The sequence below is a fragment of the Gekko japonicus genome, unplaced genomic scaffold (assembly GCF_001447785.1).
Source record: "Gekko japonicus isolate JY-2015 unplaced genomic scaffold, Gekko_japonicus_V1.1 scaffold1212, whole genome shotgun sequence".
Taxonomy (NCBI): Eukaryota; Metazoa; Chordata; class Lepidosauria; order Squamata; family Gekkonidae; genus Gekko; species Gekko japonicus.
In genome coordinates, this window is record NW_015169209.1 from 346,708 (window position 1) to 361,457 (window position 14,750).

Here is a 14,750-nt window from a genome sequence, read left to right on the forward strand (position 1 = left end):
AACCGAAGCCATATGGGGCCAGAATCAGTGGGGAAACCCCATTCAGAAAAATCCTCAGTGGAAGAAACTCAAGGGTCTAATCCAACGTGTACAGATTTCCTTCTCTTTCACACCATGAGCATTATTGTATGTGACAACCTTGAATGCTTCACTGTTGTAGGGCCTCATTCTGATGGCATGTTAGGTCTTGGAGGGTGGAAAGGGAAGGGAGTAGACAGCAATGACTCGTAGCCTTCCTAGTTTCATAAACCTTCTTTTAATGGATTGCCATTTAGGACTACAGTACTGGAATAGTCTTTACAAATACGGAATGCGAATTGTCTTTACAATTATGGATTTCTGCCAGAGGGATGGAAGGAATCTAGAACTATAAACACTGACTTGCACACAAATATAACACCCATTAATGATAAACAATGAAGGGACAAAAGTGAAGGAAAAAGATAAAAATGGGGCAAAGTTAACATAATGACCAGTATTTATCTCGTGTAGTTTTTACTACTAGTCTACACAGGCTTCTAAACTGGGAGCCAGATTGTGTCAAACTTATGGAGAATGTTTATTCTATTGCCAGGTGCAGTGTATTAAAACCAACCTATTGTTATGTTAACCAGGTGCCAATATTTATACAAACACATACAAGCCATAAAACCAGTAACTCACTTATGTTTGTAAGTTTTCACAGTTCCCCGCCTACATGCACTTTTCATCATCACTGGCTCAGTGATGTCTTTGTCCTAATTGATAATGGGCTGTCTCTGTTGTTCTTCAGTCAACCTGAATCTGTCAGGAAGACATCCAGAGACTCAAGAAAGGCTGGGTAGGAAAGAAGCCATGCCATTGGTCTATTCCCTGCAACTTTAGGAGTGGCACTATGGATCCACAAGAATCTGAATGCAATCAAACGTGTGCCTCACAGTGACCATTTACCACCTGATTATTTTGTTACCACATGAGCGCTGAGACATTGGGAGAGTCCTCCTACATACTATAATGAGAATTCTGTCATGCATCCATATCAAATGAGAAATCTAAGGAACTAGGGGTGTGGTAAAATTGTCATTATAATTTGGGCTGGTGCTAAAGATTACCAGCCTCCCAAATGCATACCCAGTGTCATACATTACGGCCTGGTGAATTATTATGTGCAACTCTTGTTAGACAGAAGATACCTCATCTTTATGTAAAATGAGGTCATCCTGATTCTAGTAGATACCTGATGCTAGTAGTTCCCGAACCATTCTAGGTGGAGGTTATAATATGGACAAATTAGATGGGATGGGGGATCCTCATGCATTTCCACATGTCCACCTATTTGTGTCTTAAGCAAAGGGAAAGGATGCCAGCCTCCAGGTGGGACCTGGAGATCCCCCAGAATTACAGCTCATCCCCAGACTATAGAAAACAGTTCTCCTGGAGAAAATGAATGATTTGGAGGGTGTGCTCTATAGTATTATACCTCACTGAGGCAGGGGCGGATTAAGGCTCACTGGTGCCCTAAGCACTGACCAATCCTTTCCACACTGACCCAGTCCATTTTAGTTGTTGACCTGTCTGACCAGATATACAATGCAGGTTGCAGCAGTACAAACATTTATTCATATGATAACACAATATACTGTACAAACTAAGCTTTTCACCCTTTCCCCAAATTTGTGGTGCCCCCTTTGGCCCTGGTGCCCTAAGCACGTGCTTAGTCTGCTTAATGGTTAATCTGCCCCTGCACTGAGGTTCCTGTCCTCCCCAGGCTCCACCCCCAAATCTCCAGGAGTTACCCAACCTGGAGCTGGCAACCCTACCCCCCACCAGTGGCCAGGAGAACCTGGCAACCCTAGCAAAGGGTAAGGTCTATTTGTCATTTGTTTTTTAAGTAGAGCGTGTGGGTGAAGGGAGCTAAACTGTGCCCATCACCTGATGAACCATGCTATACTCGGTTGCTTCGGGGACTTTTGATTCAATCCAATTTATTTACATTTATTTATTTAAATATTTATATCCTGCTTCTCCCTTTGGAAGGGCCCAAACTGGCTTGCAATAAAATTAACACCGTATAACACAACCATTGAACAAGCAAACAAAGAGGACCTGCCCAAGATTTAGTTGCTGGACTCACTGGCTGGCTCAGTTGAAGACATAGGCTGTGAGCCACTTGAACCTCTGGCCACACCCAAGCTTTACAGGGCACCTGAAATGGGAAGGGGAAAGCCAGTCTTCAGCAAAGATGGTAAGCAGCCGATAAGATGTTCTTGCTACTCCTTTCTATCCTGCCTGAGTTCTGGTATTAAAGCCAGGCTGGAAGGAAAACAATGAAAGCACTGGAATACAATGGGGTGAGGTAGGGGAGGTGGTAGAATTTAGTTCCCCTCACTGGCATTCTCCATTTTTTAAAAAAGACATCTTAGATGTAAACATAGGGACACATATAGACATAGATCCCCTATCACATCAGTTTGGCCCTGAGATGTTTCACAAACGTTTGCTACCATGGCCACAGTTTTTTCCTGGACTGAAACTGGAAGCCCTTTTCACTCTTCCAATAAATAAATAGATAATCAGGTTTTGGAACGACAAGCAGGTATGAGGGATACCCCAAATAAAAACACCTCCCAGCATCCTGTCTTCTTGCATGCCCAGCCAATTAGCGACTGGACTATGTTTTGTGTCAGTCGTAGTAAGGAATTTCTGTGCGTTCTTCCTCTCTAGTACCACTAACGGTAGAGTGAAAAGGAATCATCGGTACATAGGACCTGCCTGTGTCAGCAGGCACAGAGGAGTGGTAAGATCCAAGATGCTGGTTTAACTGTTCAAGGCACTCCTTCCTGGCATACTAGTTCTTTTTTAAATTTTACTTCTGTAATACCTCACCCCAGCACTAACTTGGATAGCCCAGGCAAGCCCAGTCTCGTCAGATATCAAAGGCTAAGCAGGGCTGACCCTGGCAAGTATGTGGATGGGAGACCTCCAGGGAATATCAGGGCCGGGAGGCTAGAGTCAGGTTATCGAGCCACTTCTCTGAATGCCCTCCGTACTCCAGTAGGATTCGCCAGAGATCACCATGACTTCCAGGCATGGGCACACCCACACATACACAAAAAAATACAAAAATACAAAAAAAAAAAAAAACAACCCACCCACCCAGCCCTAACCCCCTTCCAGGACCTTACATGGTTCTCCTCACCTCCATTTTATCCTCATAACAACCTTGTGAGGTAAATTAGGGAGAGAGTGTGACGAGCCCAAGGTTACTCAGTAAGCTTCCATGGCAGAGTGGACATTTGAACCTGGTCTTCCATATGAATGTCAGACAATTCTTCCCCCCCACCAGAAACGGTTATTCACAAGAAGTATATATGAAGTAACTTATATGCAAATTTAAGATGACAGTATAACGGGGGGGGGGGGGGGGGGAACTACTCTTTCTTTCAGGTAATAAAATAATTGTATGGCATTGTTTGTAGAACAGTCAGGAGATCCTAGAATTGTCTGGCAGCCACAAGTTTTAGCTCTTAATGTTGTGCCAGTGGTGAGCTAGACTCGTTTTTAAGGGCTGAGAGAGCTCTGAAAGAACTGTGGCTGGCCCAAGAGTACCCAGCTGGCTTCATGTGGAGAAGATGGGAATCAAACCCGGTTCTCCAGATTAGAGCCACCGCTCTTAACTACTACACCAAACTGGGTAAACAGGGTAAATTTTTTAAAAGGATCATCTCTAGCCATGCAGGCCAATGAGATATAAGAGGAAGACAGTGGGTTACACAATGTTTGGTGCCTGACGCATCCTACAGCCAGGAATATGGTTTTATCTTTCTAGTACACCACACCTCTTTGCATTTAGATTTCTTCCTCACCTGGCTTTTGAGTCCAAACTCTCCTGAAATCTTGTTGGTCTCTAAGGCGCCACTGGACTCAAATTAGGGTTGCCAGCCTCCAGGTGGGGTCTGGAGATCTTACAACTGATCTCCAGCGGACAGAGATCAGCTCCCCTGGAAAAAAATGGCTGCTTTGAAGGGTGGACTCTCTGGCATTGCTCCATGCTGAGGCCCCTCCCCTCCCCAAATCCCGCCTTCTTGTGGATCCACCCCCAAAGTCTCCAGGAATTTCCCAACCCAGACCTGGCAACCCTAACTCAAATCTAGCTGATCTACTGCAGATACCCTCTGAAACAAATCACTGCAATTTCCTCCACTGTCGGCTTGAACTGAACATGTGAAGACTACCTTACAGAGAGTCAGACCACTGGCCCACCTAGCTGAGTACTGCTTACTCTGACCACCAGCAATCTCTGCTGGTGCTCTGCCACTGAGACTCAGTTCCCCATTTCCAGCTGGAACGGGAACATTTAATGCTGTAGTCCTTTGGTCAGCGCTGCAACCGGTCCAAGAAATCCAAACAACATCTCTCCTATCCACTCCCTGCTTTATTTGAATTAGTCCGTGATGTATGGCCAAGTCACGGAACACAGAAACTGCTTGGCCAGCAGGAAAAATCTCAGGCCGCACCTCTTGACGGCAAGCAATATGCACTAGTTGTTGGTAGATTAGCTTTCAGCACGTTACCACTGGCAGATGTAGCTGGGTGGTGGTGGTGATGCGCAGAAAACCAGTGCCTGCAGAGCTCAGGACATGGTGACAGCAATCACATGACGCCCTTGGGGCGCGCTGCTGGAGCTGGAACTCTGCACAGGCTGTTTTCTGGAGGGAACCCCATGCTGACTGAGTTGTATGACTTGGCCTAAACTCCCAGAGTCGACAACAGCATTATGTGCCAACCAAATCAGTTCACTGGATTTACAACATTTTTCTGTGCAATTATGGCTTTTCAAAGCCATCGGCGGCAATTTGGGGGATGACTGAGCAGCATTAGTGTTAAGAACTGGAGATTTATTTTTCTCTTTTAAAAAAATGGTGCCTGTGATAAACAAAACGTTTTACACATGTACACACAAACATTCTGGTCCCTGAGAAAGGGAGTCAAACAGAAAAGCCACAGCTGTGAAATGGAAGGGAAATTAGGTAATGCATTTGTATGATTTTCAAACACTGCAGAGAACTAGCTCTGATTACTCTCCCCAGGAATCCTCCAGGTCTGCAGAAGAATCCTATCTGAACCTGGCCCCAGTCTCTGGCATTTTCTATCCACGTGCGGACTGGGTTCAGAATTGGATATAGGCTGCATAAGCCAAGAGCACATCTGTAGTGAAATGCTGGACTCAGTGGGCTATTTCACAGATTACATTTCTTAGGAGAATACTTTAGATGTTACCTATAAACATCTAAGAACGCGCACCAAGACCAGTGTGCAGCCTTAAATTGCACGCTGCCGGATTACAATAGATTTGGCAGATTTTCAACCCAAAAGTTTTAAAATTCATTAGAAAACAGGCGAGCATGGACTGACCTTACCGGGTCCTGAGAATTTGGGATGTGCTTGGCGCTGTAGGAGTTGAGGGAGCTGTGATGCCCAGATGCCCAGACCCTGGCTTCTTCGGGAGATCAGCCTTGTTGCCGTGGCTTTTCTTGTGCTGGCTGCAGCACCTCCCCCCCTCCGGTGGCCGGCGGTGAGTGGCATGTGTCCATCGGCCCATGGTCTATACTTACTGGCTTTGTTTGGTTTCCAGTTCACTACAGCTACTTGGAGCTGTGGTGGCTCAAGTGGTTAAGACGCTGAACTGCAGGCTGTGGAAGATCAGTAGTTCAGCAGTTCGAGACCCGAGTGTGCCGCATGACGGAGTGAGCTCCGGTCTCTAGTTCCAGCTCCTTCCAACCTAGCAGTTCGAAAGCAAGAAATTGCAAGTAGATAAATAGGTACCACTTCGGTGGGAAGGTAACAGCGTTCCGTGCGCCTTGGTGTTTAGTCACGCCGGCCACATGACCACGGAAACGTCTTCGGACAGCGCTGGCTCTTCGGCTTTGAAACGGAGATGAGCACCGCAACCCTAGAGTCGGACTCGACTGGCTTTTGAGCAAGGGAAACCTTTACCTTTACAGCTCCTTGCAGGTCCATGGTGGATGACTGGTTGTGGACTTGGCCGCTGCGAGTGATTACTGTCCTGTGGATCCAGAGGATCATTTAGACCTACAGCTAGTCTGGAGCCTAACGTCCCCCTTGGTGATACTAAGCTTGGAAGTGAGAGACAGCGAAGAGAGGCAGAGAGATGGAGGAACATCAGCCTAGAGGAGGAAGCCGTGGGACAAAGAGACGGAGGAGAGATGGAGGAACATCAGACTGCCATGCTATTTAGTCCCAGCATGTCCATGCTATTTAGTCCCAGCCCCTTGTGGTGGTGGTGCCGGGGTGAACCCCAATACGCCCTACATGTCTTGTCCTGCTCTGGTGATCTCAGTTGGTTTTGGTTGGCCCATGGACTCTGGACGAGGTTCAGAGCGGATAACCTTGCTCCCGGAAGTGAGGTGCTTGGATTCCATATGGGGATTCATCAATTTAGAGACCTTGCTGGGGCAACCCCATAGCTAGGGAATTTTGGGGGATAGGGCCTCTTGGGAGACTATAACGTCCATGTCGATGATGCACCATCCTCTCAGACCATGGACCTAGTGTCGTCCATGGCAGCACTGGGACTCACCCAGTTTGTTTTGGCTCCCATATACCAAGTAGGCCACATGCTGGATCTTATCTTTGCCTCGGAGATTATAGTGGACCGGATTACTGCATATGCAACAGCATGGTCAGAACACTTTGCCCTGAAGGCATGTCTAGGCGGCAAGCAAAGCTCCCTCTAAGCTGTGGAGTCTTGTGAGCAAAAATTCTACTTTATGAGCTACTGGCATTAAGGTTGTGAGCAAGTAATTTGGCTACTGCATAAATTAGTTTGCTCTGGAGCCATCCTTCCTGAGCTAAAACAAAAATCTGTGAGCTAGAGGCTAAAAAACTGTGAGCTAGCTCACACTAACTCAGCTTAGAGGGAGCACTGGCAGCGAGTGGACTTATGGTCACCCGCAGAGTCAAATGGACGCTAGTAGGTTTCAGGAAGCTCTGCAGGATCCGATTCCCCCTGGCAACTCATTGGATGAGCTAGTGGAAGACTGGCAAAACCATCTTTCTGAAGCCATCAATGAGATTGCTCCCCGGTGCCCTCTTCACCCCCATTCCAAATTGGCTCCGTGGTATTCCCTGGAGCTGAGGTGGATGAAACGGGAGTTAAGACAACCAGAGAGAAGATGGCGACGAGCCCACAACAGAGCTACAAGAACATCCTATAGGTCGTTTATGAAAACCTATGAGATGGTGGTGAAGGCCACTAAGAAGGATTTCTATGTGGCCTCCATTGTGTCTGCAAACTCACTCTCGGCCCAATTATTTAGAATAATTCAGTCAATAAGGCATTCCAAATACTAGGGAATTGGTGACTGGCTGCGAGGCATTTGCAAGCCATTTTGCAGATAAAGTCTTGATGCTCCACCACGACCTCCCAGCCACACTTGATACAATAAGGGAACTGGAAGCCCCTTGTCCGTCTACGGGTCCAGTTTTGGACCATTTCAGTTTGATCATCCAGGATGCAGTTGACAAGACCTTGACAGCTGTGAAACCCACCATTTGCCCTCTGGATCCTTGCCCATCATGGCTAATTAAAGCTTCTGATGAGCAGGAAGGACTCCCTTGAGGGAGATCATCAACTTATCCCTATCAACAGGGACCTTCCCAGGGCGTTTAAAGAAGGCAGTGGTCCTCCCCCTCCTAAGGAAATCGTCTTTGGACCCTACGGTCCTTAGCAACTACCACCCAGTATCCAACTTACCATTTCTGGGTAAGGTAGTGGAGAGGGTGGTGGCGACAGAGCTCCAGGCTTTATTGGAAGATGCTAACATCCTAGATCTTTTCCAGTCTGGCTTTCACCCTGCTCATGGGATGGAGACGGTGTTGGTCGCCTTGGTGGATGACCTTCAGAGACATCTGGATTGAGGCGGTTCGGCGCTACTGATTCTTCTAGATCTGTCAGCGGCATATGGTCGAGCATGAACTGTTGACCTACCGCCTCACCGATGTTGGAATATGGGTACTAGTCTTACAGTGGCTGGCCTCCTTTCTCCAAGATCGGGAACAGAGGGTGGTGCTGGGGAGGGGGGGGGGGGTTGTCTCAGCGGCACTCACTTGGATGTGGTGTGCCGCAGGGAGTGATCCTCTCCCCGATGTTATTCAACATCTATATGCACCCAAACAAATTGTATTTGTTTAGATCCTTCTTTGCTCTTGTGCACAATCAGTGCACTGTAGGGTGCAAGAGCCTATTCTGCAGCACGGCTTACACTAGAGCTGCTCTTATGTCTCCTCAGCCTCATAACTCTGCTTCTTTCAACTATCCATTGGGGAAAACGGTCCCCTCCTCTCTGTATAATTTCACAGTTCTGCTCATTGATGGTTCCTCTCATGATTTTTATCACAAACCGTGTCATTCATTGTGTTTTGTTAAAGTCCCTAGAGTCACATGTGCTGAATCCAGGGCTTTTTTTGTACAAAAAGCCCAGCAGGAACTCATTAGCATAATAGGCCACACCCAACAGCAGAAACTCATTAGCATATTAGACCACACACCCCATGTTACCACACTCACCTTTTGCTTCTTATTCTGTTTACTCTGTTGTCAAAACCCTGGGCTTTTTTTTGTAGCAGGAACTTCTTTGCATCTTAGGCCACACACCCCTAATGTAGCCAATCCTAATGAGTTTCTGCTGTTAGGTGTGGCCTATTATGCTAATGAATTCCTGCTGGGCGTGGTCAACTCAAGAGCCAGCCGGAACTCCGTTCCTGTGCGTTCCTGCCCCAAAATAGCCCTGGGCTGAATCACAAACCATACACCAAGCCATGCCAAAGGTTCTTCAGTAAAACAGGCTGCAGCACCAGTGGACACAATGCTACCACACCTTGACTCTTGGCAAAGAGCAGCATACACTCAGGTGGTTTGCAATGAACAATTAAGGCCTTCCACCCACAGCAGACTGCTTTTGCAGACATGAAGACTGTGCACGTTAAAGATCAGGTCCAGAGGTCATGCGCAGCACTAGAAGACACGCTTTACAAGCAGGATGCTTAGGAATGCCACCTCTGAGTTGGGGAAATTCCTGAAGGCTTGGTGGCTGAGCCATCAAAGAGTGGAGTGGAGGAAGGGGAGGCAGCTCAGCAGGGTTGTGATGCCGTAGAGTCCACCCTCCAAAGCTGTCGTTTTCTCCAGGGGAACTGATCGCTGTAGTCTGGAGATCAATTGTAATTCTGGGAGAACTCTGGACTCACCCGGAACTGGCGACCCTAAGGCCTCAGGGTGGGGTCTGCCGCTAAGGAATCTCAAGCAGAAGGTGCTGAAAAAGAACCTTCTCCAACTGAGACCCTGAAGAGTCACTGTCAGTCAAAGCAGACAATACTATTGTTGTTGTTATTGTTGTTATTTATTAGATTTCTGAATCGCCCAACCTGACAAGTGGACTCTGGGTGATTTACAGCATTAAAACAGATAAAATACAACCAACATGATAAAATTATTACAATGCACTAATAAAACAACCAGTCCAGATAGCGATCAACCCCCTTTTTTGCCAGCTGCCGTGCTCTCTGCACAGCAGGGAAGGGAAGGGGACGCGGGGCCAAAAGTAAAAAAGGAGGGTGCCAGTTTTAACCATTGCTGTCCTCAACCAAAAGCCTGGTGGAACATTTCTGCCTTACAGGCCCTGTGGAATTGTATCAGATCCTGCAGGGCCCTGATGTTATTTGACAGAGAGTTCCACCAGGTCGGGGCCAGGACCGAAAAGGCCCCGGCCCTAGTTGAGGACAGCCAGACCTCTCAAGGGCTGGGGATCACCAGTACATTGTTATCAGCTGATCTCAGTACTCTTCTGGGGACATATTGGAGGAGGCGGTCCTGAAGGAACCCAATTAAGTGTGCTGACTAGGGTTGCAAGAATCTATCTCCCTGTTATTCTTTTTTTTTAGCCCCGCCGGAGGGGATTTTTTATTGCATTTTTAATAAACTACAAACTACAACGAAAAATTGGGAAGGGGTAGCTACATCTAGGGAGAAAGGAAAGAAAACTACAACTAACTAAAACCCCAAGTATAGGAGATCATAACAGCTTATATAAATGTTAATCTTAAATTGCTAGCATTACTTTGAACATAGTTGGCTATGCTAATTTTTTTTTATATTTTTATCCAATGTTTTAACCATTTAAGAGAGCCCCCAGAGCATCCCACAATAAAACTATAGTTTAAAGGCACAATTCAGAGTCCTTCAGCCTTCATTTTGTCTTATCTTTTCTAATCCTCAATTTATATGTACGCTTGGGGGCAGCCGCCCCCTTATCAGAAAGAGAGTCCTCGTCGGAAGACACCGAGTCCAATTCGCTACTGGATTTGCTGTCATCTTCTTCCTTCTCGACCTCGACTGGCTCTCCCAGCTACACTCTCAGGAACTCACATGCTTTGGAAACAGAGTCAATCTTTTCTTTTTTATCTTGTACTTTGAAAATGACTCCTTCTGCAATTAACCACCTGTACACAATGGTGTTTGTTTGAAGAAAAAGGATTAAATCTTCGTATTTCTTTCTCTTTTGCCTTATTTCAAATGGAAGGTCCTTTAGAATCCTGATGGTGTTGTCCCCGATTTTCAAGGGTGTTCCTGTAGTTGCTTTCAGGATAGAATCCCTCACATGTCGCTTTGAGAATCTAGCCACTATTTCCCCAGGCAGATTATTCTTTATGATGTACACGGAATAGGACCTATAGACCACAAACATTTCGCTTGCAAGATACTCCGCTTTCAAATCTGTAACTGGGGCTAATGCTTCACTCAGGAGTTGCTTTAGATTCTCACCTGTTAATTCTGGGACATCTTGAAACCGTAGGACCAAATTTGCTTTCTCCTTTTGCAGCTGTAAAAGTTGTGATTCTTCCAAGGCTTGTTTCTTTTCCAGCTTTTGCAACTTTTTCTTGACTTTTTTGGCATTGCCGTCCATTTCCTTCACCTTCTCAGCCGTTTGCTCCGTTATTTTTAAAGGTTCAGTCAGTTGGAGCTGCTGAGTTGCAAGATTCTGGTTTAGATTCGTCAGCTGTTGTTCGATGTTAGTCATCTGGTCCAGCAGAGGGCTCAAGGACTCTGCCAACATTTTGGAAAGCTCAGTGGTCTCTTCCAGTCAAGGGCTCGAGATCCCGGCTGGTTTCACTCTTACTGGTTTCTTTCTCTGCCCTCTTCCCCGCCATCTTTATGGATGGTTTACTTTTATGAAAACTTGCTAAAGTCTCTGAAATATGCCCATACACTTATCTGCACTCTGGTAAGTCTCTCAAGACAGATTTCAACACTTTTTCTTCCACTCCCCCCTTAGTATTTTGTTGTTTAGTTCATGCATATGGCCCTCTCCCGCTCGCTTTTTTCACCGTTCCCAGGGGGTAGCTTTCTTTTTAAATTCTCATTTAGCTTTAACCCGACTCACAGTTCATTGTTGGTCATACGACCTCGCTCGGCATACGTTCAAAATGCTCAATCTCCGATGCTTGTCCCGGTCAGCGGCTCTAGATCCATATAGACACTCAGCGGTAGGGTAGGACCATTGGGGCGGAGGAGCGCCTCAATTCCCCAGCATCGCATTGGCAAAGAGGCCACCCCTCAAAAGCCCCATGGCTAGGAGCCTTTTGCCAAGGCTACGGAGGGGTAGCGACCCGTCGCCACCCCTCCCTTCCACTGGTGCGCAGATCACATCCCCGGGAGGTCCGGGAGATGCGTCCGCCAGCATGTCGCCATAAACTGGAAGTCTCCCTCTGTTATTCTAATGTTTAAATAGCAGCCATTGGTTTAGACTGGTGCTATGGCATAGGGAAAGGAGTTTAACCCTTCCCCTCTTCAGTTTTTTTTAGATCTGAGCCACAAAACGTTATGGAGCCTATATACCAGACTCCCTCCTTCAAAAAACAGCAGCTCTGGAATGGAGGAGGGATACAAAAAGAGATGGGGGAAATGGTCAATCACCGCCCAATCACGATTCCCCCCCACCCCCAAGTCGGGCTGCTATTGAAACTTTTTTAAAAATCAGCAGGAGAATCTATTCACCGATCTCCAGTCGGAATGTCTAATATAGCCTAATATAGCCTAATGTCTAATATAGCTAGATGGACTTGGTATGAGACACCTTAGAATGTATCGTTATCTTTGGTTCCACTTTTAGACTTGACTTTAGTGTGTGACAGACTGTCGGAGTGTTTTCACACTGTCCCTCAGAACCATCCAGAAGTTCTTGATTTTCAAATTGTGTCTTCATTCTTCCAATTGTTCTGAAAAAGTCAGCTACTAAGAACTGAACTGCTGACAAACTGACATCTTATAAACAAAACCTATGGAAAACTACACAATTGTGAGTCATGTATCTCATTTTAGAATGCTCCTGTATCATATATTCCTAGCTCTATAGTGTTATGGAAAAGACATGTCTAAACTCCCCATCCTTCCCAATATGACCCCCCAACACACTTTGAACCTCGAAGATATCCACTAAGCATACTTGGTTTCCTGTTTCCTACAGAAAGTTGGATATTTCCACCTAATCCTCTCATTTTGAGGTGTTTTGTACCTGACTGTCCAACATTTAGACAGCTTCCATCCATTTTTTTTTTTTAATTCCAGGGGCTCCAAAGATGTAATCTCATCTACTGTGACCAATCTGTTGAATATTCTTTGGCCTGCACAGTATGGTTTCTATCCAAAGACTCGCATGTGCGTTTTTGACAGCATCAGTTACCTGTCGGGGAAAGGGTCCAGATTCAGTATCTCTGCCTTCCAAACAGCTGAGCTGGCAACTGTTAAAAAGCTCCATACGACAACCTTTGGATTATCCTACACAGGTTGATGTGCCAATTGTGAAATTTTACACTGCACACATGGTACCCTTTTGTGCATGTTGGACCCAGTCCATGAGGCAATCCACATAAGGAAGCCTATCTTTGCCCACAGAATCAGAGAGGATATTGAGACAAATGGTTGAAAATGTGGCTTTGAGAGGATTCTGGAAGTTCATTAGGGTGTTTGAGGGGACGTTTGTGAGAGGATAACTCAAGTTGTGGGTCTTCCATAGGGAACAAGCACAGCAGTTTTCCAAGTGAAAGGAATGAAGCCCATAATACTTTGTTCTCTTGCTTTAGCCATGCTCTTATAAAACATGGACGGATTCTGCATCATGTTTACAGTAAAAGCACTTATACAAACATCCTCCTTGTTGAAAAAAATACTTCATACATTAAGTTATGACACAATGACAATTCAAGGTGAGAAACTTGCTTCCTGAATTAAAATGCAAGGTGCAACCAAAGAATTGCAAATAAAGACAAGTAAGGGCATTTTACTGGAAGAGATACGCATATTTCAAAAGCATATTACCATATTGACCTTAAAAAGAAGATGATCCTCAGTGTAAGATGATCCCCCTTTAAAAAGACTATACAAATAATTGTAACTTGTATGCAAATCTAAGACAGCCCCTCCTTTTTGTGTATTTTTGTGAGGTTGACTTCTGGCGACCCCTAGTGGGACTTGAACATTTCAGAGAGGTGGCTTACTATTGCCTGCCTCTGCATCCAGGCCCCAGTATTCCTTGGAGGTCACCCTTCCAAATACTTATCAGGGTTGACCCTGCTTAGCTTCCAAGAACTGACAAGATTGGGTTTGCCTGGGGGTCAGAATGGCCCCCTATTTTTCTTGTCACCATATGTAAAGAAAAATAGGTAATTAGATATTATTTCCAGCCAACTGTATCCGTAACATTTATGGCGGGAAAATGTATTTTTATATCATACGCACCCAACTAGGGATATGAGGAAATAATTTGCCGCCCTGAGTCTGCTTTAGCGGGAAGGGCGGGGTATAAATCGAATGAATAAATAAATAAAATATAGCAAAGTTAGTTTATACTGGTAATCCTTATTTCCAAAGAGCTTTGGTTATTTTCACTGTTTTTCCTCTGACAAAAGGAATTTATTATTTTAACGGCTGCTTGGGAAACCATGGTTAGGCCTCAGTTATTTACCCATGCCGTTATCCTTTCCAAATACAGGCCTCACCGTTAAACTCTATCACCAGCAAGGGCCCAATATTTTATTTTATTTTTAGAGAAAAGCTAATTCATTTTGAATCGTATCCTTCCTCCAAGGTGTCAGGAAAGAATGCAGGAGAAGAATACAGGATATGGTCATCAGAACAAGCCTGTCAGGCTGAGAAACATAAGAACATAAGAGAAGCCAATGTCGGATCAGGCCAACGGCCCATCCAGTCCAACACTCTGTCACACAGTGGCCAAAAATACCAGGTGCCATCAGGAGGTCCAGCATTGGGGCCAGGACACTAGAAGCCCTCCCACTCTTGCCCCCCCTGAAGCACCAATAACACAGAGCATCACTTGCTGCAGCCTGAGAGTTCCTATCTATACCTTGGGGCTAATAGCCACTGATGGACTTCTGCTCCATATGTATATATCTAATACCGAATATGCCCCCTGTGTGCGGATACTTATTTCCGCACATCGGGGGCACCTGGGCAGGAGGGAGATGTTTGTGCACACTTGGGGCACTCCCCAGTTGTGCACAAAAATCAAAAAACCCGGAAAAAATATTGGGGGGATACTTAAATCCCCCAAAAGTGACAGAGCGTCCCCTGCACATGTGCAGGGAACACTCTGCGAACTCCCTCACCGCCGCCACTGCTTCGGAGGGGGGGAAAGAGAGCAGCAAGGCAGACGCGGCAAGCCGCTCGGGCCTCGCTT